We start from the raw sequence: 27,837 nt of genomic DNA, 5'->3' as shown, positions 1-27,837 counted from the left end.
CTCAGCAAACTGGATGCAGTCTATCACAGTGCCATCCGTTTTGTCACTAAAGCACCTTATACCACCCACCACTGCGACTTGTATGCTCTAGTCGGCTGGCCCTCACTACATATTCGTCGCCAGACCCACTGGCTCCAGGTCATCTACAAGTCCATGCTAGGTATAGCTCCGCCTTATCTCAGTTCACTGGTCACGATGGCAACACCCATCCGTAGCACGCGCTCCAGCAGGTGTATCTCACTGATCATCCCTAAAGCCAACACATCATTTGGCCGCCTTTCGTTCCAGTACTCTGCTGCCTGTGACTGGAACGAATTGCAAAAATCGCTGAAGTTGGAGACTTTTATCTCCCTCACCAACTTCAAACATCAGCTATCCGAGCAGCTAACCGATCGCTGCAGCTGTACATAGTCCATAGGAAAATAGCCCACCCATTTTCACCTACCTCATTCCCATACTGTTTTTATACTGTTTTTATTTATTTATTTTTCTGCTCTTTTGCACACCAATATCTCTACCTGTACATGACCATCTGATCATTTATCACTCCAGTGTTAATCTGCAAAACTGTATTATTCGCCTACCTCCTCATGCCTTTTGCACACATTGTATATAGACTGCCCATTTTTTTCTACTGTGTTATTGACTTGTTAATTGTTTATTCCATGTGTAACTCTGTGTTGTCTGTTCACACTGCTATGCTTTATCTTGGCCAGGTCGCAGTTGCAAATGAGAACTTGTTCTCAACTAGCCTACCTGGTTAAATAAAGGTGAAATAAAATAAAAAATAAAAAACACTGGAATGGTAGTATTGCAATGGAAGAATGTGCAAAGTTGAAATACAAATAATGGGGTGCAAAGGAGCAAAATAAATAAATAAATTAAATACAGTTGGGAAAGAGGTAGTTGTTTGGGCTAAATTATAGGTGGGCTATGTACAGGTGCAGTAATCTGTAAGATGTTCTGACAGTTGGTGCTTAAAGCTAGTGAGGGAGATAAGTGTTTCCAGTTTCAGAGATTTTTGTAGTTCATTCCAGTCATTGGCAGCAGAGAACTGGAAGGAGAGGCGGCCAAAGAAAGAATTGGTTTTGGGGGTGACTAGAGAGATATACCTGCTGGAGCGTGTGCTACAGGTGGGAGATGCTATGGTGACCAGCGAGCTGAGATAAGGGGGGACTTTACCTAGCAGGGTCTTGTAGATGACATGGAGCCAGTGGGTTTGGCGACGAGTATGAAGCGAGGGCCAGCCAACGAGAGCGTACAGGTCGCAATGGTGGGTAGTATATGGGGCTTTGGTGACAAAACGGATTGCACTGTGATAGACTGCATCCAATTTGTTGAGTAGGGTATTGGAGGCTATTTTGTAAATGACATCGCCAAAGTCGAGGATTGGTAGGATGGTCAGTTTTACAAGGGTATGTTTGGCAGCATGAGTGAAGGATGCTTTGTTGCGAAATAGGAAGCCAATTCTAGATTTAACTTTGGATTGGAGATGTTTGATATGGGTCTGGAAGGAGAGTTTACAGTCTAACCAGACACCTAAGTATTTGTAGTTGTCCACGTATTCTAAGTCAGAGCCGTCCAGAGTAGTGATGTTGGACAGGCGGGTAGGTGCAGGTAGCGATCGGTTGAAGAGCATGCATTTAGTTTTACTTGTATTTAAGAGCAATTGGAGGCCACGGAAGGAGAGTTGTATGGCATTGAAGCTTGCCTGGAGGGTTGTTAACACAGTGTCCAAAGAAGGGCCGGAAGTATACAGAATGGTGTCGTCTGCGTAGAGGTGGATCAGGGACTCACCAGCAGCAAGAGCGACCTCATTGATGTATACAGAGAAGAGAGTCGGTCCAAGAATTGAACCCTGTGGCACCCCCATAGAGACTGCCAGAGGTCCGGACAGCAGACCCTCCGATTTGACACACTGAACTCTATCAGAGAAGTAGTTGGTGAACCAGGCGAGGCAATCATTTGAGAAACCAAGGCTGTCGAGTCTGCCGATGAGGATGTGGTGGTTGACAGAATCGAAAGCCTTGGCCAGATCAATGAATACGGCTGCACAGTAATGTTTCTTATCGATGGCGGTTAAGATATCGTTTAGGACCTTGAGCGTGGCTGAGGTGCACCCATGACCAGCTCTGAAACCAGATTGCATAGCAGAGAAGGTATGGTGAGATTCGAAATGGTCGGTAATCTGTTTGTTGACTTGGCTTTCGAAGACCTTAGAAAGGCATGGTAGGATAGATATAGGTCTGTAGCAGTTTGGGTCAAGAGTGTCCCCCCTTTGAAGAGGGGATGACCGCAGCTGCTTTCCAATCTTTGGGAATCTCAGACGACACGAAAGAGAGGTTGAACAGGCTAGTAATAGGGGTGGCAACAATTTCGGCAGATAATTTTAGAAAGAAAGGGTCCAGATTGTCTAGCCCGGCTGATTTGTAGGGGTCCAGATTTTTCAGCTCTTTCAGAACATCAGCTGAATGGATTTGGGAGAAGGAGAAATGTGGAAGGCTTGGGCGAGTTGCTGTTGGGGGTGCAGTGCTGTTGACCGGGGTAGGAGTAGCCAGGTGGAAAGCATGGCCAGCCGTAGAAAAATGCTTATTGAAATTCTCAATTATGGTGGATTTATCAGTGGTGACAGTGTTTCCTATCTTCAGTGCAGTGGGCAGCTGGGAGGAGGTGTTCTTATTCTCCATGGACTTTACAGTGTCCCAGAACTTTTTGAGTTAGTGTTGCAGGAAGCAAATTTCTGCTTGAAAAAGCTAGCCTTGGCTTTTCTAACTGCCTGTGTATAACGGTTTCTAGCTTCCCTGAATAGCTGCATATCACGGGGGCTGTTCGATGCTAATGCAGAACGCCATAGGATGTTTTTGTGTTGGTTAAGGGCAGTCAGGTCTGGGGAGAACCAAGGGCTATATCTGTTCCTGGTTCTAAATTTCTTGAATGGGGCATGTTTATTTAAGATGGTTAGGAAGGCATTTAAAAAAAATATCCAGGCATCCTCTACTGACGGGATGAGATCAATATCCTTCCAGGATACCCCGGCCAGGTCGATTAGAAAGGCCTGCTCGCTGAAGTGTTTCAGGGAGCGTTTTACAGTGATGAGTGGAGGTCGTTTGACCGCTGACCCATTACGGATGCAGGCAATGAGGCAGTGATCGCTGAGATCTTGGTTGAAGACAGCAAAGGTGTATTTAGAGGGGAAGTTGGTTAGGATGATATCTATGAGGGTGCCCGTGTTTAAGGCTTTGGGGGGGTACCTGGTAGGTTCATTGATAATTTGAGTGAGATTGAGGGCATCAAGTTTAGATTGTAGGATGGCTGGGGTGTTAAGCATGTTCCAGTTTAGGTCGCCTAGCAGCACGAGCTCTGAAGATAGATGGAGGGCAATCAGTTCACATATGGTGTCCAGAGCACAGCTGGGGGCAGAGGGTGGTCTATAGCAGGCGGCAACGGTGAGAGACTTGTTTTTAGAGAGGTGGATTTTTAGAAGTAGAAGTTCAAATTGTTTGGGTACAGACCTGGATAGTAGGACAGAACTCTGCAGGCTATCTTTGCAGTAGATTGCAACACCGCCCCCTTTGGCAGTTCTATCTTGTCTGAAAATGTTGTCATTTGGAATTAAAATTTCAGAATTTTTGGTGGTCTTCCTAAGCCAGGATTCAGACACAGCTAGAACATCCGGGTTGGCAGAGAGTGCTAAAGCAGTGAATAGAACAAACTTAGGGAGGAGGCTTCTAATGTTAACATGCATGAAACCAAGGCTATTACGGTTACAGAAGTCACCAAAAGAGAGCGCCTGGGGAATAGGAGTGGAGCTAGGCATTGCAGGGCCTGGATTCACCTCTTCATCGCCAGAGGAACATAGGAGGAGAAGAATACGGGTACGGCTAAAAGCAATAAGAATTGGTCGTCTATAACGTCTGGAACAGAGAGTAAAAGGAGGTTTCTGGGGGCGATAAAATAGCATCAAGGTATAATGTACAGACAGAGGTATGGTAGGATGTGAATACAGTGGAGGTAAACCTAGGTATTGCATGATGAAGAGAGAGATATTGTCTCTAGAAACGTCATTGAAACCAGGAGATGTCATTGCATGTGTGGGTGGTGGAACTAATAAATTGGATAATGTATAGTGAGCAGGACTAGAGGCTCTACAGTGAAATAAGCCAAAAAACACTAACCAGAATAGCAATGGACAAAACATATTGACATTAAGGAGAGGCATCCTTAGTCGAGTGATCAAAAAAGAGTCCAGTGAGGGGAGTGGTTGGTTTCGGGGTCAAGGCGATTTAGACAGCTAGCCAGGACATCGGTAGCAAGCTAGCATAGGAAGGGGGTCTGTTGTTAGCCACCTCTTGCATTCCGTCAGTAGATTAGTGGAGTTCCGTGTGGTAGAGGGGATTAGTGCAAATCACACAACAACAAAAATAAAATAAATACAATAGATATAGTTATAGAGGCCAAAGAATAAACATAATAATAATAAAAATAAATAAATTGTCCGATTGTCTATTCTGAGAGCAGCCGGTAAGACAGCTAACGGTTAGCAGGCCGCAGATGGGCGTTCAGGTAACGTCGAGACGGAGGAGCCAGCCGGATCTCCTTCGGGTAGATAACGTCGGCAGTCCAGCCGTGAAGGCCCGGTGGGGCTCCGCGTAGGCCGTAAAACGGGTCCGGATAGGTGACTGCAGCCCAGGAGTGATTGACGGAGCTCAGGAGTGATTGACGGAGCTGGCTAGCTCCGGAGTAATTGATGTCTGCTCCGGAATCGACGAGAGCAGATAGGCACACGGATAGCAGCTAGCTAGCTGTGAGATCCGGGAATGAATGTCCAGAGTTAGCGGTTGAAATCCAAGGACACGGAGAGAAAAATTGGTCCGGTATGTTCCGTTCCGAGCCGCGCTGCGCCGTACAAAACTGGCGATAGATTTTCGAGCTAAAGAATAGCTGATGACCACAAACCGTGGTTAGCTGAACACTAACGACTTGCCAGTAAAGAAGCTAACTAGCTTCTGATTAGCTTCTAGCTAGCTTCTGGCTAGCTTCTTGGAGTTTCTGGCTAGCTTCTGGCTATCTTCTTGGAGGATTGCAGATTTGAGGTAAATAATACTTATTTATAAATATAAATTGGTGAGGCGGGTTGCAGGAGAGTGTTTTGAAGATGAGTTGATGGAAAATATAAAAAATGTATGTGAAAAAAGTTGTAAATATATATATATACAGGACACGACAAGACGAGGACAAAAGATGTCTGAACTGCTATGCCATCTCGGGCTAATTTAAATAAATTCATTAGAGCCCAATCTATAGTTTTCACATGACTGGGCAGGGGCACAGACATTGGTAGGCTTGGGAGGGCATAGGCCCACCCACTTGGGAGCCAGGCCCACCCACTGCTAAGCCTGGCCCAGACAATCAGAAGAGTTTTTCCCCACAAAAAGGGCTTCATTACAGACAGAAATACTCCTCAGTTTCATCAGCTGCCCCGCGTGGCTGGTCTCAGATGATCCCGCAGGTGAAGAAGCCGGATGTGGAGGTCCTGGGCTGGCGTTGTTACACGTGCTCTGCGGTTGTGGGCCGGGTGGACGTACTGCCCAATTCAAAAAATGACGTTGGAGGCAGTTTATGGTAGACACATTAAAATTAAATTATTTGACAACAGCTGTGGTGGACATTCCTGCAGTCAGCATGCTTATTGCATGCTCCCTCAAAACTTGAGACATCTGTGGCATTGAGTTATGTGACAAAACTACACATTTTCAGTGGCCTTTTATTGCCCCCGGCACAAGGTGCACATGTGTAATGATCATACTGTTTAAATCAGCTTCTTGATATGCCACACCTGTTAGGTGGATTGATTATCTTGGCAAAGGAGAAATGCTCACTAACAGGGATGTGAACAAATTTGTGCGAAAAAGCGGAGATAAATAAGCTTTTTGTGCATATAAAACATGGTGCCAACACTTTACATGTTGTGTTTGTATTTTTGTTCAGTATAAATACATATCAAAGTAAACATATATCAATCCAGACAACATATATGTCAGCCAATCAACCAAACACCAGGTTCTGACAAAGTGGGAGGGAGGCTACTGCATGTCATCAGCCATTGCTTACTAGTGAGAAGGGTGTAGTAGTGCAGTCCTCTTTGTTTATGTACGAGTAGACATCGAAGGCGTAAGCCTTGACTGGCCCATCGATGAAGTTTGTTGCAAAGTCAAATAGCACCACTCCAAACATGACTATGGTGATGGCCCATACCTTCTTCAATGACCTATCCTGTACTAACGCTGCAAAAGAGGAGAAAGACAGGAGAATACCTCTTCATCTCAAGTTATGTGACAGGTTACTCATTAATATCACTTTCAGTAACTGAAATACTTCTGAATGCTCCGTGTTAGTTTTTGGTATTGCAGCTGAAAATTTTCAATTTGTCTTAGGAGGTACATCTTTCCCTCAGCAAGTAGTTTGAAGACACAGAACAATCTCAATTCGTAGAGGCATGGACTGTCGAAAGCGTTCCACAGGGATGCTGGCCTATGTTGACTCCAATGCTTCCAACAGTTGTGCCAAGTTGGCTGGATGTCCATTGGGTGGTGGACCATTCTTGATACACACAGGTAACTGTTGTGCGTGAAAAACCCAGCAGGGTTGCAGTTCTTGACACACTCAAACCGGTGCGCTTAGCACCTATTACCATACCCCATTCAAAGGCATTTTGTCTTGCCATGTCCATGTCTCAATTGTCTCAAGGCTTAAAAATCCTTCTTTAACCCGTCTCCTCCCCTTCATCTAAACTGGTGGAAGTTAACAAGTGACTTCAATAGGGGATCGTAGTTTTCACCTGGATTCACTGGGTCAGTCTAAAGTATGTCATGGAAAGAGCAGGTGTTCCTAATGTTTTGTACCCTCAGTGTATATTACAGGGATTCTGAGGTAAACAGTGTGTCAGTAGATTTGTTAACGCCTTGATATCACGAAAATACATTTGATCATCTTTATACTTACTGTTTTATCAAGAGAATGATTGGGGCTAATACAACCATTAATTCACCACATAGGAGGGAAGAGTTTGTTTTCAAACCACATGCATTATGTTGGAACAAAATGTAAAGGACATTTTAAAATCCAAACTCCATTAGAAATAGTTTTCAATTTGCATTTCAAAAAAATCAACTCAATCTGAAAAACACCACATTGCCAGCATGACTGTCTGGCTAGAAAAACAACTCCTAATCAATTTTATGCTAATACCCCCCCATCTAAAACTGCATAAATATTAGTATTAGTCATCGCAAGAGTTGTTTAGTGTTCATGCTCATCAAAAATAAATACTGTAGCGAATCAGATTGTCATATTCATGTTGTGCACAGTAGAGCACAAATAAACGGAATAATATCCTTTATCTTGGGAGAGAAACAAGTGCCTGACAGATTACATTGGCAATAAAACCTACACAGCGGTATTCAAGTTTTGGTGATTACAAATCACAGTTGGGTTTTGTGTTGAAGTCTTAAATCGGAATGTCAGATGCATTGTGGCTTAGGTTAGATCTCAAAGAAATACAAGAACTGTCATCAAAACTTAGTGTCATCCACTGTAGGAAAGTCACAATATATTGTACTGTAGCTAACACATAATGGCCCAGTGACATGATCATATCCCAGATCCCAATTTACTATATCACAGATCCCATTTTACAACAGTGTTGAAGAATGATCCTTGCTATCTGGGATCATTGCTACATCTCTACCCAATTTAAGTTGACATTTTAATTGGTTATGGTAAGTGTTAAGGTTAGGGATAGAGTAAGGGTATGGACATCCCAAGGGTTAGGGTAAGGAAATCCCAAGGATCCAGAATAGCACTAACTGTTGAAGAATGGAGATAATCATCTTAACAAAAGTACTGGAAATGGTCACACTTTTTATTGTAGTATTATTACAGAGAAGGTGAAATCCGGCATAACTGAAAACTATTTTGAGGATATCAACCAACAAAGTAGGCATGCACTGAAAACAAAAAGGTGTAATGTGTTACTACTGGTTTTCTTTGAGACTATGGTCCCAGCTCTCTTCAGGTCATTGACCAGGTCCTGCCGTGTAGTTCTGGGCTGATCCCTCACCTTTCTCATGATCATTGATGCCCCACAAGGTGAGATCTTGCATGGAGCCCCAGACCGAGGGTGATTGACCGTCATCTTGAACTTCTTCCATTTTCAAATAATTGCGCCAACAGTTGTTGCCTTCTCACCAAGCTGCTTGCCTTTTGTCCTGTAGCCCATCCCAGCCTTGTGCAGGTCTACAATTGTATCCCTGATGTCCTTACACAGCTGTCTGGTCTTGGCCATTGTGGAGAGATGGAGTCTGTTTTATTGAGTGTGTGGACAGGTGTCTTTTATATCGGTAATGAGTTCAAACAGGTGCAGTTAATAGGGGTAATGAGTGGAGAACAGGAGGGCTTCTTAAAGAAAAACTAAAAGGTCTGTGAGAGCCGGAATTCTTACTGGTTGGTAGGTGATCAAATACTTATTGCAAGCAATAAAATGCAAACGAATTACTTAAAAATCATACAATGTGATTTTCTGGATTTTTGTTTTAGATTCCGTCTCTCACAGTTGAAGTGTACCTATGATAAAAATTATAGACCTCTACATGCTTTGTAAGTAGGAAAACCTATAAAATCAGCAGATTTCCAAATACTTGTTCTCCCCACTGTAAATGGACGTGAAAATTAACAACGATATACAGTTACTGAAAAGATGTATGGGCCAAACATGTACGTCTCAGTATTTGCAGATGTAAGGATATGCCATCTTTTGCATTACTATTCTTTGCAGGTATTGAGAGACTCCAGTTCCTCTCAGGATTTTGTCTACATCTCAGTGAGGTGGTTTCTATAATTGTTATTGTTCAAGGTCACTATTGAGCTTTCTGGAATAATTGCTGAACATCTTGTGCAATCAACTTGGTGGAGGGAAATGGCCCAGTGGAAATAACAGGAACATTTAACCTTCTGTCGAGACACACTGAGGAAACCCTCTCATTACGGGTTATGAAACACATTCAACTGCCAGACAAACAGCACAGGCAAAATCCCAGAAGAAAACCTGGTTCAATCTGCTTTCCAACAAAATGCATTATACGGGTTGATTTCTGTATTTTTTAAGTTACATACTGTATCGTGAATATGTTGGGACTTTGTCAACAATGAACTAGTGAAACAAATACATAAAGATTGTTTTTGGGTGCAATTTTCCATTAAAATAATTTTCTCTGAGAAAATGTATTAGTATAAAAAAATCTAAATGTTTTTAGCATACAAATTACTTATTTTATACAGTCTTTGTTGCTCAATAATTTCAGAGGTGATAGTACATTTTCTATAAAACAGCCCATTAGGCGAAAGACATGGGAATATGAGCCCTGAAAGTATTTTGGTTTCTCATACCCAAGCTGCCCGACTCCATAACCACTATTAACAAAACAAAGACTAGTTCTAGAACAGTATGTCTGATAGCCATGGGCTCTCACCTGATACGATTGCATCTCCATTAAGAAAAAAAGTTATTCAGTTTATAATAAATCATAATACTGTATTTCTCCTGACACTAACTAGCTCGTCCTGCCACAGTCATGTGAGATGTTGAGGCAATTCACAGAGTTTCTCATGAGAGCCCTGCCCTCCACCCCTCTCCTGTCCTCCTGCCGCCCCCATCAGAGGAAGCTGAGGAGGCGTCAGAGGGGCTCAACCCTGGGAGGCAGTCAGATGCTTAGAGTCAGACAGATTAAAAGGCCACATTCTCACCAGACCTAGAATCCTTGGGACACTAACGTAGTCACATTGCGTTCCAGAGTTAAGCATACCAATGAGTGAGGCCTACATACTGTTAGCAGTTGGTGTTACTCTTCAATAACACAGACCGCAAAGCAAATCAGGGGGAGGAAAATAGGTTTACTCAAAGAGTACAAATCATGCGGTAGGTAGATGTTCATTCTCCCCTGTCCTCAGTGATTCTCTTCAGAGTGATTCTCTTCAGAGTGATTCTCTCCACAGAATAAAGGGACAGGATGTACTTTATAATCCAGCCCTAGCCTGTGGTTGACCAATTAGAAATCCTTGCAATAAAACTGGGCCAACGGCCAAATAACAAGTATCTTTTTTCAGGTTCAGTGTATAAACAATTTGGACCAATGAGAACTTGCCATTCGTCTATGAGTCGTGGACTGAAATCCTCCCATGTCTCTGACCCATTGATATTACATAAAAAACATTTCCATTGATCGTTAGTACTCTATTGACCTCTCGTCCTCTGAGTTGTGTATTTATCTTCGAAATATTCTTACAATACAGTCACTTGTTTGAGGGGACAATAGATAGACTACTTTTGGGGGAGGAAGTGAACATTCTTAACTAACCATTGATGAGTTATGCTAGAGGCATTTGAAAACAGTATAATTGTGAACTGTACTTCAAACTCACAAACTCTACGGTCTTTGACTTACCTTTATGGATGAAGCGAACATTCTTATCAAGGTGGTTCATCAGGTCATTGTCTTGTGTCAGATACAGTAAGAGACCAGCAATGCGTAGGAGTGACACCACCCGCCGGAAGTCAATTCCATCAGGCTACAGTAGATAAATGATGCTAGTTGCACTTGAAACAGTGAGATTGTGTACAAACATACCGTATCTATGGTAATTTAGTTTCCTTGATGACCTGTTTGGCATGTCAAAACTGATAATGTTCAGAAAAAAATGTATTCAAGGTCAGTATTTACTCTGCAATTATATTAAATGTCATGGTTTATAATGTCACCATAGCAGCACCCACCTGTAGCACGCGCTCCAGCAGGTATATCTCTCTGGTCACCCCAAAAAACCAATTCTTCCTTTGGCCGCCTCTCCTTCCAGTTAGTTCTCTACTGCCAATTACTGGAACAAACTACAACTGTACTTTGGCTGCGTTATACTCAATAATTCCAGCTAAGAGCAACTGTTTTACCTCTGCTGGTTTGAATCCAGACTCCTTTAGAATGGGACGTGTGTGTTCCCCTATAAAGGTGTCCCGGGCCAGGCAGGGGTCAGCAGGGGTGCGGGACAGGACAGGTGCGGGGTTTGGGGTCATCTCTCGCTGGGCGTCCCTGTGGAAGGAGGCCCTCTCCTGGTTGTGGGGTGGGAGATCACCTCGTCAACAGAGAGAATGGGAGTCACACAAGCATCTGTCCCATCGAACACGCAACCACACTCCTACCTGAGTCTTAGTGGCAGACTGCTAAGTGAAGATCTGCCTCAGCTCTGGCCAATCACAGATGCTCATCTGGGGAGGAAGATTGATAGCATCCAATCCCAGGCCCATAAAAAGTGATATGCAACTGATAAGATATGAGGAACACAAATATATGTATGCAGTAGAGCTGGGGTGTCAAACTGGCAACTCTAATGAACTAGAGTATCCTTTGCAGCGAAGATAACTCTGGGTCTTCCTTTCCTGTGGCGGTCTTCATAAGAGCCAGTTTCATCATAGCACTTGATGATTTTTGCACTTGAAGAAACTTTCAAAATTCTTGAAATTTTCCAGATTGACTGACCTTCATGTCTTACAGTGGTGATGGTCTGTCATTTCTCTTTGCTTATTTGAGCTGTTATTACCATAATATTGTCACGTTCTGTCCATCGTTCGTATGTGTTTTCCTTGTTTTAGTGTTGGTCAGGACTTGAGCTGGGTGGGCATTCTATGTTGTGGGTCTGGTTTGTCTATTTCTATGTTTGGCCTGATATGGTTCTCAATCAGAGGCAGGTGTTAGTCATTGTCTCTGATTGGGAACCATATTTAGGTAGCCTGTTTTGTGTTGGGTTTTGTGGGTGATTGTTCCTGTCTCAGTGTTTTGCACCAGATAGGCTGTTTTTGGTTTTCCACGTTTATTGTTTTGTAGTGTTCATGTTTATCCGTTTTTATTAAACATGAGTCAATATAACCACACTGCGTTTTGGTCCTCCTCTACTTCACCACAGGAAAACCCTGACAAATATGGACTTGATCTTTAAGGGCTATCTTCTGTATACCAACCCTTCCTTGTCACAACACAACTGATTGGTTCAAACGCATTAAGGATAGAAATTCCGCAAATTAACTTTTAACAAGGCACACCTGTTAATTGAACTGCATTCCAGGTGACTACTTCTTGAAGCTGGTTGAGAGGATGCCAAGAGTGTGCAAAGCTGTCATCAAGGCTAAGGGTGGCTACTTTGAAGAATCTCAAATATATTTGATTTGTTTAGCACTTTTTTTGGTTACTACATGATTCCATAGTTTTGATGTTTTCACTATTATTCTACAATGCATAAAATAGCAAAAATGAAGAAAAACCCTGGAATGAGTAGTTGTGTCCAAACCTTTGACTGGTACTGTATGTCTCTTGTCTGAGCCATTGAATTGCAACTCCACTTTGTCTCTGTACTGACGGTTTGCCTGTTTATTACATTACGGAGGGCATAACTGCACTGTTTGTATTTGACCATATTTCCAGTCACTTGTGGTTAATTGTGGTAGTTTGCGCCTTCAGTTTTGCGCAAATGCTGCCATCTATCCACGTTTTTGGTTTGGGTAGGTTTTAATAGTCCCAGTGGGAACAACATTCCCTATACACTTCCTGAGGAACTCAGTCACCGTATCAGTGCATACGTCAATGTTATTCTCAGAGGCAACCCAGAACATATCCCAGTCCACGTGATCAGAACAATCTTGAAGGATGGATTCCAAATTGGTCAGAGCAGCATTGAATAGACCTTAGCACGGGTACTTCCTGTTTGAAAAAAATAAGTGAGTTTCTGTACGTTATCACAATCTCACCATGAGTAGTTAATCATGAAACATACTCCACCGCCTTTCTTCTTCCCGGAGAGTTCTTTATTCCTGTCTGCACGATGTACTGAGAACCCAGTTGGCTGTATGGACGGGGACAGTATATCCGGAGGGAGCCATGATTTTAGCAGCTGAGGAGAGAGAGGAAGGACAGCAGTGAAAACAACAAAAAAATCTCATATGGCACAACCTACACCGGCATATGCGAACTGTGCACCCAACTATGAAGCTAGCTGTAGCAGGGCTTCGAGAAACGAGCAGGCTTGCTAGTGATAGTGGTGTAGCCAGCACCTCCACACGTGGAGATGTATCCACTCAGTCAAGTAAGTAGGCCTACTCCACGACCCACAGCAATACAGTCTTCTATGGACCAGTTTATGCCAATGTCTGCAGAAAAACAAGCCCAAATTGATATTGCATTGGCTAAATGATTGCCACCGATTTCCAGTCATTTCCGATCGTGGAGGACAGAGGTTTTAGAACTTATAGAAATAGTCTAAATCCAAGCAGGAAAACCCTTTCAAAATCACTTATTCCACAACTGTACGAGAGCACACAGACTTCAGTGTGGGAAAGAGTCCAAAAAGCTACTGCAGTTTGCCTTACCACTGACTGCTGGACATCAAGGGTAACCACTTGATGTGGTTACATGTCACTTCATTGAAGACTTTTTGATGTCTAGCTGTCTTCTGGACTGCTTTGAGTTCAGTGACAAAACACACCTCAGAGAACTTGGCAGAGGAACTGTTGAGAGTGGCCAGAAAATGGCAAGTAGATGGAAAAGTGGTCAGTTGTGTTAGCGACAATGCAGCTAACATATCCAAAGCCATGGACATTTTTAAATGGACCCATCATCCATGTCTTGCCCACACGATCAACATGATAGTAAGAGATGCTCTGGAGGTGATGATGCTCTGGCCCCCCAATGGTGGAACAAACCCCCTCACGACGCCAGGACAGCGGAGTCAATCACCACCTTCCGGAGACACCTGAAACCCCACCTCTTTAAGGAATACCTAGGATAGGATAAGTAATCCCCCCCCCTTTAAGATTTAGATGCACTATTGTAAAGTGACTGTTCCACTGGATTTCATAAGGTGAATGCACCAATTTGTAAGTCGCTCTGGATAAGAGCGTCTGCTAAATGACTTAAATGTAAAAATGTAAATGAAAGGAAAGTTTGGCAGCGTGAGTGAAGGAGACTTTGTTTTGCGAAATAGATAGCCGATTCTAGATTGGAGATGTTTGATAAGAGTCTGGAAGGAGAGTTTACAGTCTAGCCAGACACCTAGGTACTTATAGATGTCCACATATTCTAGGTCGGAACCATCCAGGGTGGTGATTTTAGCCAATGTGTAGTTCATACATGCATAATTTATGAGCAGAATGGATGACATACCTCAATTAGCCATGAAATCCCTAGTTTAAAAGCGGCTTTTTTCTTCAAGCTGTGACACACTATTTTTTCTATATTTCTCCCCACGTGGGCCAGCACCGTAGCAATTGAAGTTCAGGTTTCAGGAGCAGAGAAAAAAGTTTGGAAGTTTCAAATCAAATCAAATCAAATTTTATTTGTCACATACACATGGTTAGCAGATGTTAATGTGAGTGTAGCGAAATGCTTGTGCTTCTAGTTCCGACAATGCAGTAATAACCAACGAGTAATCTAGCTAACAATTCCAAAACTACTGCCTTATACACACAAGTGTAAAGGGAAAAAGAATATGTACATAAAGATATATGAATGAGTGATGGTACAGAGCGGCATAGGCAAGATGCAGTAGATGGTATCGAGTACATTATATACATATGAGATGAGTATGTAAACAAAGTGGCATAGTTCAAAGTGGCTAGTAATACATGTATTACATAAAGATGCAGTAGATGATATAGAGTACAGTTTATACGTATACATATGAGATAAATAATGTAGGGTATGTAAACATTATATTAATAAGTAGCATTGTTTAAAGTGGCTAGTGATATATTTTACATCAATTACCAACAATTCACATTATTAAAGTGGCTGGAGTTGAGTCAGTGTGTTGGCAGCAGCCACTCAATGTTAGTGGTGGCTGTTTAACAGTCTGATGGCCTTGAGATAGAAGCTGTTTTTCAGTCTCTCGGTCCCAGCTTTGATGCACCTGTACTGACCTCGCCTTCTGGATGATAGCGGGGTGAACAGGCAGTGGCTCGGTGGTTGTTGTCCTTGATGATCTTTATGGCCTTCCTGTGACATCGGGTGCTGTAGGTGTCCTGGAGGGCAGGTAGTTTGCTGTGTGATGCGTTGTGCAGACCTCACTACCCTCTGGAGAGCCTTACGGTTGTGGGCGGAGCAGTTGCCGTACCAGGCGGTGATACAGCCCAACAGGATGCTCTCGATTGTGCATCTGTAGAAGTTTGTGAGTGCTTTTGGTGACAAGCTGAATTTCTTCAGCCTCCTGAGGTTGAAGAGGCGCCGCTGCGCCTTCTTCACGATGCTGTCTGTGTGGGTGGAACATTTCAGTTTGTCTGTGATGTGTATGCCGATGAACTTAAAACTTGCTACCCTCTCCACTACTGTTCCATCAATGTTGATAGGGGGGTGTTCCCTCTGCTGTTTCCTGAAGTCCACAATCATCTCCTTAGTTTTGTTGACGTTGAGTGTGAGGTTATTTTCACCACACTCCGAGGGCCCTCACTTCCTCCCTGTAGGCCGTCTCGTCATTGTTGGTAATCAAGCCTACGACTGTTGTGTTGTCCGCAAACTTGATGATTGAGTTGGAGGCGTGCGTGGCCACGCAGTCGTGGGTGAACAGGGAGCACAGGAGAGGGCTCAGAACGCACCCTTGTGGGGCCCCAGTGTTGAGGATCAGCGGGGTGGAGATGTTGTTACCTACCCTCACCACCTGGGGGCGGCCCATCAGGAAGTCCAGTACCCAGTTGCACAGGGCGGGGTCGAGACCCAGGGTCTCGAGCTTGATGACGAGTTTGGAGGGTACTATGGTGTTAAATGCTGAGCTGTAGTCGATGAACAGCATTCTCACATAGGTATTCCTCTTGTCCAGATGGGTTAGGGCAGTGTGCAGTGTGGTTGAGATTGCATCGTCTGTGGACCTATTTGGGCGGTAAGCAAATTGGAGTGGGTCTAGGGTGTCAGGTAGGGTGGAGGTGATATGGTCCTTGACTAGTCTCTCAAAGCACTTCATGATGACGGAGGTGAGTGCTAAGGGGCGGTAGTCGTTTAGCTCAGCTACCTTAGCTTTCTTGGGAACAGGAACAATGGTGGCCCTCTTGAAGCATGTGGGAACAGCAGACTGGAATAGGGATTGATTGAATATGTCTGTAAACACACCAGCCAGCTGGTCTGCGCATGCTCTGAGGGCGCGGCTGGGGATGCTGTCTGGGCCTGCAGTCTTGCGAGGGTTAACACGTTTAAATGTTTACTCACCTCGCAGTGAAGGAGAGTCCACATGTTTTGGTTGCGGGCCGTGTCAGTGGCACTGTATTGTCCTCAAAGCGGGCAAAAAGTTATTTAGTCTGCCTGGGAGCAAGGCATCCTGGTCCGTGACTGGGCTGGTTTTCTTTTTGTAATCCGTGACTGTAGACCCTGCCACATACCTCTTGTGTCTGAGCCGTTGAATTGCGATTCTACTTTTTCTCTATACTGCGGAGGGTATAGCTACACTGTTTGTATTCGGTCATGTTTCCGGTCACCTTGCCCTGATTAAAAGCAGTGGTTCGTGCTTTCAGTTTCACGCGAATGCTGCCATCAATCCACGGTTTCTGGTTTGGGAATGTTTTAATCGTTGCTATGGGAACGACATCTTCAATGCACGTTCTAATGAACTCGCTCACCGAATCAGCGTATTTGTCAATGTTGTTGTCTGACGCAATACCAAACATATCCCGTGATGGAAGCAGTCTTGGAGCATGGAATCAGAAGTTTCTGTTGTTGTTGAGGGCCCTGGTTCAGAGTTTTCTTCTATTAAATAAACATTATATCCTACGGCATTCTTTAGGCAAAAAACAATATGCTGCAACGTACAAACCAGTATGTCTATCATCTTGTGATATGCATTGTACAGATTTACCTGGAGCTACAGAGCATTATTTCACTATTGGTCTTTAGAAAGCATTTACTGTAGGTGTACTGAGAACAGCACCGTGGGTGTAGAAGTGGAATGAGGGTAGTGATCTGCTCAGACCTCAACTGGGCTGATCTCATTCTCACCATGCTGGCATCAATGATCTGCCCTCTGCCCAACCTGGTCCTCTCCAGCAGGACCAGGACCACCCCGAAGGCACACGTCAGACCCTCGCCCGCAAAGTCTGCCACCAGGTTCAGAGGAGCGTAGGGCTTCTCATGGCTCCGGCCCAACATGGAGAACAAGCCTGACACAGGAGGAGGGGAATACATGTAGTAAGCCAGGCAGAATTGGAGGGAGATTCCTTTATGTCTGTATGGACAATGGTACAGTACATAGAAAGGATGCTGTAAATTATCTAAAATAAACATCTATTCTAATGGAAAGTCATTAGCTACATAATAAACCATAGTCATTGAATTTATAGCCTTCAATTATATACCAGATGATAATTGAAATATGATACATTATTAATAACAATAGGTTTGAATTAGCTTGAGTTCAAAAGATGGGTCATTCCACCAATAAGTGCCTTTGGGGCAATGTAAATGACCCCCCTCCCCCAAAAAACGTTATTTCACCAAATGTTTACATTCTGTCATAAAGAGCACATTAAAACGCATATAAACATGGCTATAGTAAGTGGAAATTAAAGTAACAGGGTTGACGTTTTCATCTTAAATCCACCATAACTCCCATTGTGACAGGGGGAATGGTATAGTATAGTTAACAGGGTTGATGTGTTATGCTCAACCTGATCTGTTTTTCACCACAAAACAAAAACATGTCATTGTTTCTTTTGCACATATAACGTCACCATTTTAAAACCAGAGTTCAGTTCACAACAGGTTAGACCTTAAGATAAGTGTCATGTTTGTCATTTATTATCATGTCTTGTCCCTGTGCTCCCCATTCTGTTCGTTTCCCTCTGCTGGTCTTATTGGGTTCTTTCCCTCTTTCTATCCCTCTCTCTCCCCCTCCCCCTCTCACTCTCTCGCTCTCTCTTCTCTCTATCGTTCCGTTCCTGCTCCCAGCTGTTCCTATTCCCCTAATCATCATTTAGTCTTCCCACACCTGTTCCCGATCCTTTCCCCTGATTAGAGTCCCTATTTATTCCTTTGTGTTCCGTTCCTGTCCCGTCGGTTCCTTGTTTAGTATTCACCATGCTGTGATTGCGTTTCGCCCTGTCCTGTCGTGTTTTTGCTGTGATTGTGTATCGCCCTGTCCTGTCGTGTTTTTGCCTTCATCAGATGCTGCGTGTGAGCAGGTGTCTCTGTCAACTACGGCCTGCGCCTACCCGGGCGACCTGCAGTCTGTGGCCGCTTCTCCTGTCATTCCCCCTCTACAGACTAGAGGATTTCTGTTATTCCCTGTTTGGACTTGAATAAACTCTGTTTCTGTTAAGTCGCTTTTGGGTCCTCTATCACCAGCATGACAGAAGGAACCGACCAAGGAATGGACCCAGCGACTTCAGACGCTCGTTACACTGCCGTCAAGATCCAAGGAGCCATGCTCGGCAGACACGAGCAGGAATTGTCTGCTGCTCGCCATGCCGTGGAGAACCTGGCCGCTCAGGTTTCCGACCTCTCTGGACAGTTCCAGAGTCTACGTCTCGTGCCACCTGTTACTTCCTGGCCTGCCGAGCCTCCAGAACCTAGGGTTAATAACCCACCTTGCTACTCCGGGCAGCCCACTGAGTGCCGCTCCTTTCTCACGCAGTGTGAGATTGTGTTCTCTCTCCAACCCAACACATACTCTAGAGAGAGAGCTCGGGTTGCTTACGTCATTTCACTCCTTACTGGCCGGGCTCGAGAATGGGGCACAGCTATCTGGGAGGCAAGGGCTGATTGCTCTAACAAGTTCCAGAACTTTAAAGAGGAGATGATTCGGGTTTTTGACCGTTCAGTTTTTGGTAGGGAGGCTTCTAGGGCCCTGGCTTCCTTATGCCAAGGTGAACGGTCCATAACGGATTATTCTATTGAGTTTCGCACTCTTGCTGCCTCTAGTGAGTGGAACGAGCCGGCGCTGCTCGCTCGTTTTCTGGAGGGACTCCACGCAGTGGTTAAGGATGAGATTCTCTCCCGGGAGGTTCCTTCAGATGTGGACTCTTTGATTGCTCTCGCCATCCGCATAGAACGACGGGTAGATCTTCGTCACCGGGCTCGTGGAAGAGAGCTCGCATCAACGGTGTTTCCCTGCTCCGCATCGCAACCATCTCCCTCCTCTGGCTTTGAGACTGAGCCCATGCAGCTGGGAGGGATTCGCATCTCGACTAAGGAGAGGGAACGGAGGATCACCAACCGCCTGTGCCTCTATTGCGGAGTTGCTGGACATTTTGTTAATTCATGTCCAGTAAGAGGCCAGAGCCCATCAGTAAGCGGAGGGCTACTGGTGAGCGCTACTACTCAGGTCTCTTCATCTAGATCTTGTACTACTATGTCGGTCCATCTACGCTGGACCGGTTCGGGTGCTACATGCAGTGCCTTGATTGACTCTGGGGCTGAGGGTTGTTTCATGGACGAAGCATGGGTTCGGAAACATAACATTCCTTTCAGACCGTTAGACAAGCCTACGCCCATGTTTGCCTTAGATGGTAGTCATCTTCCCAGTATCAAATTTGAGACACTACCTTTAACTCTCACAGTATCTGGTAACCACAGTGAGACTATTTCTTTTTGATTTTCCGTTCACCGTTTACACCTGTTGTTTTGGGTCATCCCTGGCTAGTATGTCATAATCCTTCTATTAATTGGTCTAGTAATTCTATCCTATCCTGGAACGTTTCTTGTCATGTGAAGTGTTTAATGTCTGCCATCCCTCCCGTTTCTTCTGTCCCTACTTCTCAGGAGGAACCTGGCGATTTGACAGGAGTGCCGGAGGAATATCATGATCTGCGCACGGTCTTCAGTCGGTCCCGAGCCAACTCCCTTCCTCCTCACCGGTCGTATGATTGTAGTATTGATCTCCTTCCGGGGACCACTCCTCCTCGAGGTAGACTATACTCTCTGTCGGCTCCCGAACGTAAGGCTCTCGAGGATTATTTGTCTGTGTCTCTTGACGCCGGTACCATAGTGCCTTCTTCTTCTCCGGCCGAGGCGGGGTTCTTTTTTGTTAAGAAGAAGGACGGTACTCTGCGCCCCTGCGTGGATTATCGAGGGCTGAATGACATAACGGTTAAGAATCGTTATCCGCTTCCCCTTATGTCATCAGCCTTCGAGATTCTGCAGGGAGCCAGGTGCTTTACTAAGTTGGACCTTCGTAACGCTTACCATCTCGTGCGCATCAGAGAGGGGGACGAGTGGAAAACGGCGTTTAACACTCCGTTAGGGCATTTTGAGTACCGGGTTCTGCCGTTCGGTCTCGCCAATGCGCCAGCTGTTTTTCAGGCATTAGTTAATGATGTTCTGAGAGACATGCTGAACATCTTTGTTTTTGTCTATCTTGACGATATCCTGATTTTTTCTCCGTCACTCGAGATTCATGTTCAGCACGTTCGACGTGTTCTACAGCGCCTTTTAGAGAATTGTCTCTACGTAAAGGCTGAGAAGTGCTCTTTTCATGTCTCCTCCGTTACTTTTCTCGGTTCCGTTATTTCCGCTGAAGGCATTCAGATGGATTCCGCTAAGGTCCAAGCTGTCAGTGATTGGCCCGTTCCAAGGTCACGTGTCGAGTTGCAGCGCTTTTTAGGTTTCGCTAATTTCTATCGGCGTTTCATTCGTAATTTCGGTCAAGTTGCTGCTCCTCTCACAGCTCTTACTTCTGTCAAGACGTGTTTTAAGTGGTCCGGTTCCGCCCAGGGAGCTTTTGATCTTCTAAAAGAACGTTTTACGTCCGCTCCTATCCTCGTTACTCCTGACGTCACTAGACAATTCATTGTCGAGGTTGACGCTTCAGAGGTAGGCGTGGGAGCCATTCTATCCCAGCGCTTCCAGTCTGACGATAAGGTTCATCCTTGCGCTTATTTTTCTCATCGCCTGTCGCCATCTGAGCGCAACTATGATGTGGGTAACCGTGAACTGCTCGCCATCCGCTTAGCCCTAGGCGAATGGCGACAGTGGTTGGAGGGGGCGACCGTTCCTTTTGTCGTTTGGACAGACCATAAGAACCTTGAGTACATCCGTTCTGCCAAACGACTTAATGCCCGTCAAGCTCGTTGGGCGTTGTTTTTCGCTCGTTTCGAGTTTGTGATTTCTTACCGTCCGGGTAGCAAGAACACCAAGCCTGATGCCTTATCCCGTCTGTTTAGTTCTTCTGTGGCTTCTACTGATCCCGAGGGGATTCTTCCTTATGGGCGTGTTGTCGGGTTAACAGTCTGGGGAATTGAAAGACAGGTTAAGCAAGCACTCACGCACACTGCGTCGCCGCGCGCTTGTCCTAGTAACCTCCTTTTCGTTCCTGTTTCCACTCGTCTGGCTGTTCTTCAGTGGGCTCACTCTGCCAAGTTAGCTGGTCATCCCGGTGTTCGAGGCACTCTTGCGTCTATTCGCCAGCGCTTTTGGTGGCCGACTCAGGAGCGTGACACGCGCCGTTTCGTGGCTGCTTGTTCGGACTGCGCGCAGACTAAGTCGGGTAACTCTCCTCCTGCCGGTCGTCTCAGACCGCTCCCCATTCCTTCTCGACCATGGTCTCACATCGCCTTAGGCTTCACTACCGGTCTGCCTTTGTCTGCGGGGAAGACTGTGAGAGCCGCCAATAAACGCAGGATTAAGAGTCCAAGGTATTGTTGCGGCCAGAGAGTGTGGCTTTCCACTCGCAACCTTCCTCTTACGACAGCTTCTCGTAAGTTGACTCCGCGGTTCATTGGTCCGTTCCGTGTCTCCCAGGTCGTCAATCCTGTCGCTGTGCGACTGCTTCTTCCGCGACATCTTCGTCGCGTCCATCCTGTCTTCCATGTCTCCTGTGTTAAGCCCTTTCTTCGCACCCCCGTTCGTCTTCCCTCCCCCCTCCCGTCCTTGTCGAGAGCGCACCTATTTACAAGGTACATAAGATCATGGACATGCGTTCTCGGGGACGGGGTCACCAATACTTAGTGGATTGGGAGGGTTACGGTCCTGAGGAGAGGAGTTGGGTTCCGTCTCGGGACGTGCTGGACCGTTCACTCATCGATGATTTCCTCCGTTGCCGCCAGGATTCCTCCTCGAGTGCGCCAGGAGGCGCTCGGTGAGTGGGGGGTACTGTCATGTTTGTCATTTATTATCATGTCTTGTCCCTGTGCTCCCCATTCTGTTCGTTTCCCTCTGCTGGTCTTATTGGGTTCTTTCCTCTTTCTATCCCTCTCTCTCCCCTCCCCCCTCTCACTCTCTCGCTCTCTCTTCTCTCTATCGTTCCGTTCCTGCTCCCAGCTGTTCCTATTCCCCTAATCATCATTTAGTCTTCCCACACCTGTTCCCGATCCTTTCCCTGATTAGAGTCCCTATTTATTCCTTTGTGTTCCGTTCCTGTCCCGTCGGTTCCTTGTTTAGTATTCACCATGCTGTGATTGCGTTTCGCCCTGTCCTGTCGTGTTTTTGCTGTGATTGTGTATCGCCCTGTCCTGTCGTGTTTTTTGCCTTCATCAGATGCTGCGTGTGAGCAGGTGTCTCTGTCAACTACGGCCTGCGCCTACCCGAAGCGACCTGCAGTCTGTGGCCGCTTCTCCTGTCATTCCCCTCTACAGACTAGAGGATTTCTGTTATTCCCTGTTTGGACTTGAATAAACTCTGTTTCTGTTAAGTCGCTTTTGGGTCCTCTATCACCAGCATGACAATAAGGGGAAATGTAAATGAATCACTAATCACGCAAAATAAATTATAGTCTTCAGAAATGACTTTGTCAAAGCAACAAAGTAACCAGGGCTTTACAACGATGGTGAAATTACATTTTTGGGATAAGTGGGCTAAAAATCAGAATAATTGAATTTTCCCTGTGTTCCATATTAAAGGGCACTTCATTACCCCTTGACTTATTACAGCTTGAATTCTCTAAAATTCTCTCACCCATCTTTTCAAAATACCCAATACTGCCAAAGTGAAAACATGTTTTTAGAAATGTTTGATATACAGAAATATCTATTCACCACCTTGAGTAAATACTTTGTAGAAGCACCTTTGGCAGAAATTATAGCTGTGAGTTTTTCTGGGCAAGTCTAATAGTTTCCACACCTAGATTGTGCAACATTTGTCCATTATTATTTTTTCTCCAAACTATGTCAAATTGGTTGTTGATCATTGATAAACAACCATTTTCAGGTCTTGCCATAGATTTTCAAGTAGATTTAAGACAAAACTCTAACTAGGCCACTCAGGAACATTCACTGTCTTCTTGTTAAGCAACTCCAGTGTAGATTTGGTCTCATGTTTTAGGTTAGTGTCCTGCTGAAAGGTGAATTCCTCTCCCAGTGTCTGGTGGAAAGCAGGCAAACAGGTTTTCCTCTGTGATTTTGCTAGAGCTTATCGCCATTCAGGTTTTTTTTTATCGTGAAACACTCCCCAGTCCTTAACAATTACAAGCATATGCATAACATAATGCAGCCACCACTATGCTTGAAAATATGTAGAGTGGTACTCAGTTGTAAATACACGTTGGGTCCTTGAAAAGTGCTATATAAGCCCCATGTATTATTATTCAGTAATGTGTTGCATTAGATTTGTCCCAAACATAACACTTTGTATTTAGGACCAAAAGTGAATTGCTTTGCCACACTTTTTTGCAGTATTACTTTAGTGGCTTTAGTGCAGGATGAATGTTTTGGAATATTTTTTTATTCTGTACAGGCTTCCTTCTTTTCCCTCCGTCCTTTAGGTTTGTATTATGGAGTAACTATACAGTTGTTGATCCATCCTCAGTTTTCTCCTATCACGGCCATTAAACTCTGTAACTGTTTTAAAGTCACCATTGGCCTCATCGTGAAATCCCTGAGCCATTTCCTTCCTCTCTGGCAACTGAGTTAGGAAGGATGCCTGTATCTTTGTCGTGAGTGTGTGTATTGATACACCATCCAAAGGTTAATTAATAACTTCACCCTGCTCAAATTAATATTCAATGCCTGCTTTATTTTTACCCATCTACCAATAGATGCGCTTCTTTGCGAGGCATTGGGAAACTTCTTTGGTCTTTGTGGTTGAATCTGTGTTTGAAACTCGCTGCTCGACTGAGGTACCTTACATATGTACGTGTGGAGTACAGCGATGATGTAGTCATTCAAAAATCATGTTAAACACTATTATTGCACACAGAGTGAGTCCATGCAACATATTGTGACACATTTTTACTCCTGAACGTACGGTGCATTCAGAAAGTATTCCGACCCCTTCAAATTTTCCAAATTTTGTTACATTACAGCCTTATTCTAAAATTGAGTAACTAAACACATTTTCCTCATCAATCTACATACAAGGCCGCAGAATGGCGAAGTGAAAACAGGTTTTTCGAAATTTTAGCATAAAGTATTCAGCCCTTTGCTATGAGACTCAAAATAGAGCTCAGGCGCATCATGTTTCCATTGATCATCCTTGAGCTGTTTCTACCACTTGATTGGAGTCCACCTGTGGTAAATCCAGTTGATTGGACATGATTTGGAAATGCACACACCTGTATATATAAAAGGTCCCACAGATCACAGTGTATATCAGAGCAAAAACCAAGCCATGAGGTCAAAGGAATTATCCTTAGAGCGCCGAGACAGGATTGTGTCGAGGCACGGATCTGGGGAAGGATACCACAACATTTCTGCAGGTGCCCAAGAACACAGTGGCCTCCATTATTCTTATATGGAAAATGTTTTGAACCACCAAGACTCTTCCTAGAGCTGAGGAATCAGGGGACAAGGGGTTGAATACTTATTGACTTAAGACATTAACTTTCATTTTTAATTCATTAGTAAATATATATATTTTTTAAAGCAATTTAATCCATTTTAAATTCAGACTGTAACGACAAAATGTGGAAAAAGTCTTGGGGGTGTGAATACTTTCTGAATGTACTGTAACAGGCTTTTAAAATTCAATATTGGTACACAAGTTCCACTGAAAATATCAAAGGGACGCAAAAAGGTACTCTATTCGTGGAACGACCCAGATGGTTGACTATTCAAAGACTATTCAATTATTATAGAGCTATCAATCGTAAGTAATATGCCATTGAATGGTCTGTTTTTCCTATATTTGATTTTCAACTGAAGCCACATCTTATGTCACTGATGGAAAGTCAAGAGAAATAATACACATTTTATTCCAGTGAAGTTGTTTCTACTTGACATGACGAGGTAGTTGATGTCATGGCCAGCAGGCATGAGTAGATCAGACGAGGGTTCTCCTTCAGTAGCTCCTCTGGACCCATTTAATTTTCTTATTTATTTTACCTTTATTTTACTCGGCAAGTCAGTTAAGAACAAATTCTTATTTTATTTTCAATGACGGCCTAGGAACAGTGGGTTAACTGCCTGTTCAGGGGCAGAACGACAGATTGTATCTTGTCAGCTCGGGGATTCGAACTTGCAACCTTTCGGTTACTAGTCCAACAGCTCTAACCGCCCCATGCCCAGCTTCTCCATAACTCCTACACAGAAACACAGTTAATGGAGAGGTACAGACTTTAGATACATTCAAAAAAGGAATACAAGTACTGAGAAGCAACATGAAAGTGTACCATTAGTCAGGTTTGACCTATTTGACCTATTCAGAACCAAACACCCACACCACATGCCCAGAAATAGAAGACAATGCATCACTAAGTAATGTAGTCATGTAGATGAGGTTGGGCCAGGGACACTGTCTATTTCTATAGACCCTGCACTCATAACCATCAAATAGACAGACCACTGCAAACCCTGGGAAAAATGCCCTTTCAATACAGCCACCAGCTAACTGGGAAAGTAACTACAGCTAACTAAGCAGTCTCCATATAAACCCTTTCTCAGACTCAAAACAACCAAGATGCAGAAAGCTTAGCCTTTTTTTATGCCAAAGGAGGAGAGGCACAGTGGTAGACCAGAAGAGTGCAATTGATTTCACTCTGGGTTTAATTGCAGGGTTTGGTAATGGCCACTTTGACACAAATGATAGGGAAACTACATTCGTTATTGGACAAATATGATTCAGAAAAAATGCAAAGGCTTTCTACACAAAAATAAAGAGCTAAGTTTCCTCACTTGATTAGCAGGGAGGACTCTAATTCTAAGGTCAAAAAAAGTAGATGGACGGTCACGTGATATTACATCCCCTGAATCAGGAGTGAGTATTCAATCTATTGCTCTTCCTTTTAGACTCTTTAATACCCATCACTCTGGCTGACTGTCCCTCATGCCCTGTGTCTACAGCGTTAGTGGATTCCAGTGCTGCCGGTAACTTTATGGATTAGACCCTTGTCTCTGCTCTCAATATTACTACCTACCCGCTCTTCTCTCCTTTTCAGGTTCAAGGTCTCGACTGTCGGCCTCTAGGATCCGGAACCATCACAATCATCACCCGACCACTCACCCTCACCGTGGAGCCCAATCACCAGGAAATCATCCCCTTCATCACCAGCGCACCAGTTCACAAGATCATCCACAGCCTACCTTGACTTCTGCATCATAACCCTATTCACCCTACCCCATCTCATGGTCGAGGATGAGAATCAACAACTGGTCACCTGAATGCCCAGAAGACCTGCTTTCATGTCCCCTGTGGTTCCACGTCGGTTGAGAGTCCTGTGGTTGCCCTCCAGCCCAACATCATGGAGGAATGTCAGGATCTAAGGGAGGTATTCTCAAAGACCCGCTACTGGTTTCCCTCCTCATCACCCCTGGAACTGTGCCATTGACCTGTTTTCCGGTGCTACACCTCTGCACAGACGCATCTACCCTCCACCCAGGCCATGGAGGGCTACATTCAACATTCAATAGGCGCTCCAACATGGTTTCATCCGTGGTCTCAATGACATCACCAAGAAGTATCGGTACCCTCTCCCGCTGGTGCCGTTAGCCATCGAGCAGCTCCACTGGGCCCGGTTCTTCAACAAACTGTAGGCACGCCGCAGGTCCAATCTCATTCGCATCCGGGAGGGGGATGAGTGGAAGACGGCGTTCAGTACGATGTCTGGTCGCTACAAGTACTTGGTTATGCCCTTTGGCTTAGCCAATGCTCTGTCAGTGTTCCAGGCATTTGTCAACGAGGTGTTCCGGGACATGCTAGGACATCAGGTGATTGTGTAATTCGATGACATCCTGATCTTCTCGACCAACCTGTAGGATCACATCACTCACGTTCGAGCAGTCCTGGAATGCCTATTGGCTAACCACCTGTTCGTCAAGGCGGAGAAGTGCCAATTCCAGAGGGCTGTCTCCTTCTTGGGCTACCAAATCAGCCCGCAGGGAGTGAGGATGTGATAGAGGAAATTATATTTGAAATGATTAATTATGTATACATTATTGATTAGAACCATTTATTCTAATACTATTATGAGTTCTTGGTTAAGCTGTTACTGAAAATGTAAGCAGAACGAATTAATTGTCTGTGCCTCTTGGGAGGTTTAAGGGGAGGTGAAAGATATAGCTTTTCAGACAAGATAAGAATGTTTGGGTTATGTTCCATTGGTGGGAGAAAAGTATATCTTTTAGACAGATTGGAATGTCTGGTTTATGAGGGGAGTAGAAAGCATCTCCGGACCTAAACAAAAAACAACGGGGCTATTGTGGGAAACTGATGATGTCATTTTGAGTTTATAACCTGTGGAAATGGAGTTAGTACTCTCTGGAATTAAACGCTCATACCTGGCTTTTAAGACTGGTCTTGATCTACTTCATGCATAATTAATGAACTTAAACCTCATTAATGAATTAGAAATGAGTGCGAAATTGGTTTTGGCAATTAAAACATAAAGGAATTTAGAATT

General features: G+C 44.5%; 1 pseudogene; it reads right to left on the bottom strand.

The window, feature by feature from the left end:
* Nucleotides 1-9,661: 9,661 nt before the first annotated feature.
* LOC123999835 lies at nucleotides 9,662-26,994 on the bottom strand (annotated as a pseudogene).
* Between the last annotated feature and the right edge of the window lie 843 nt (nucleotides 26,995-27,837).

The sequence above is a fragment of the Oncorhynchus gorbuscha genome, linkage group LG16 (genome assembly GCF_021184085.1).
Source record: "Oncorhynchus gorbuscha isolate QuinsamMale2020 ecotype Even-year linkage group LG16, OgorEven_v1.0, whole genome shotgun sequence".
In the NCBI taxonomy this organism is placed as follows: domain Eukaryota; kingdom Metazoa; phylum Chordata; class Actinopteri; order Salmoniformes; family Salmonidae; genus Oncorhynchus; species Oncorhynchus gorbuscha.
This window is presented reverse-complemented; position numbering and strand designations above follow the sequence as displayed.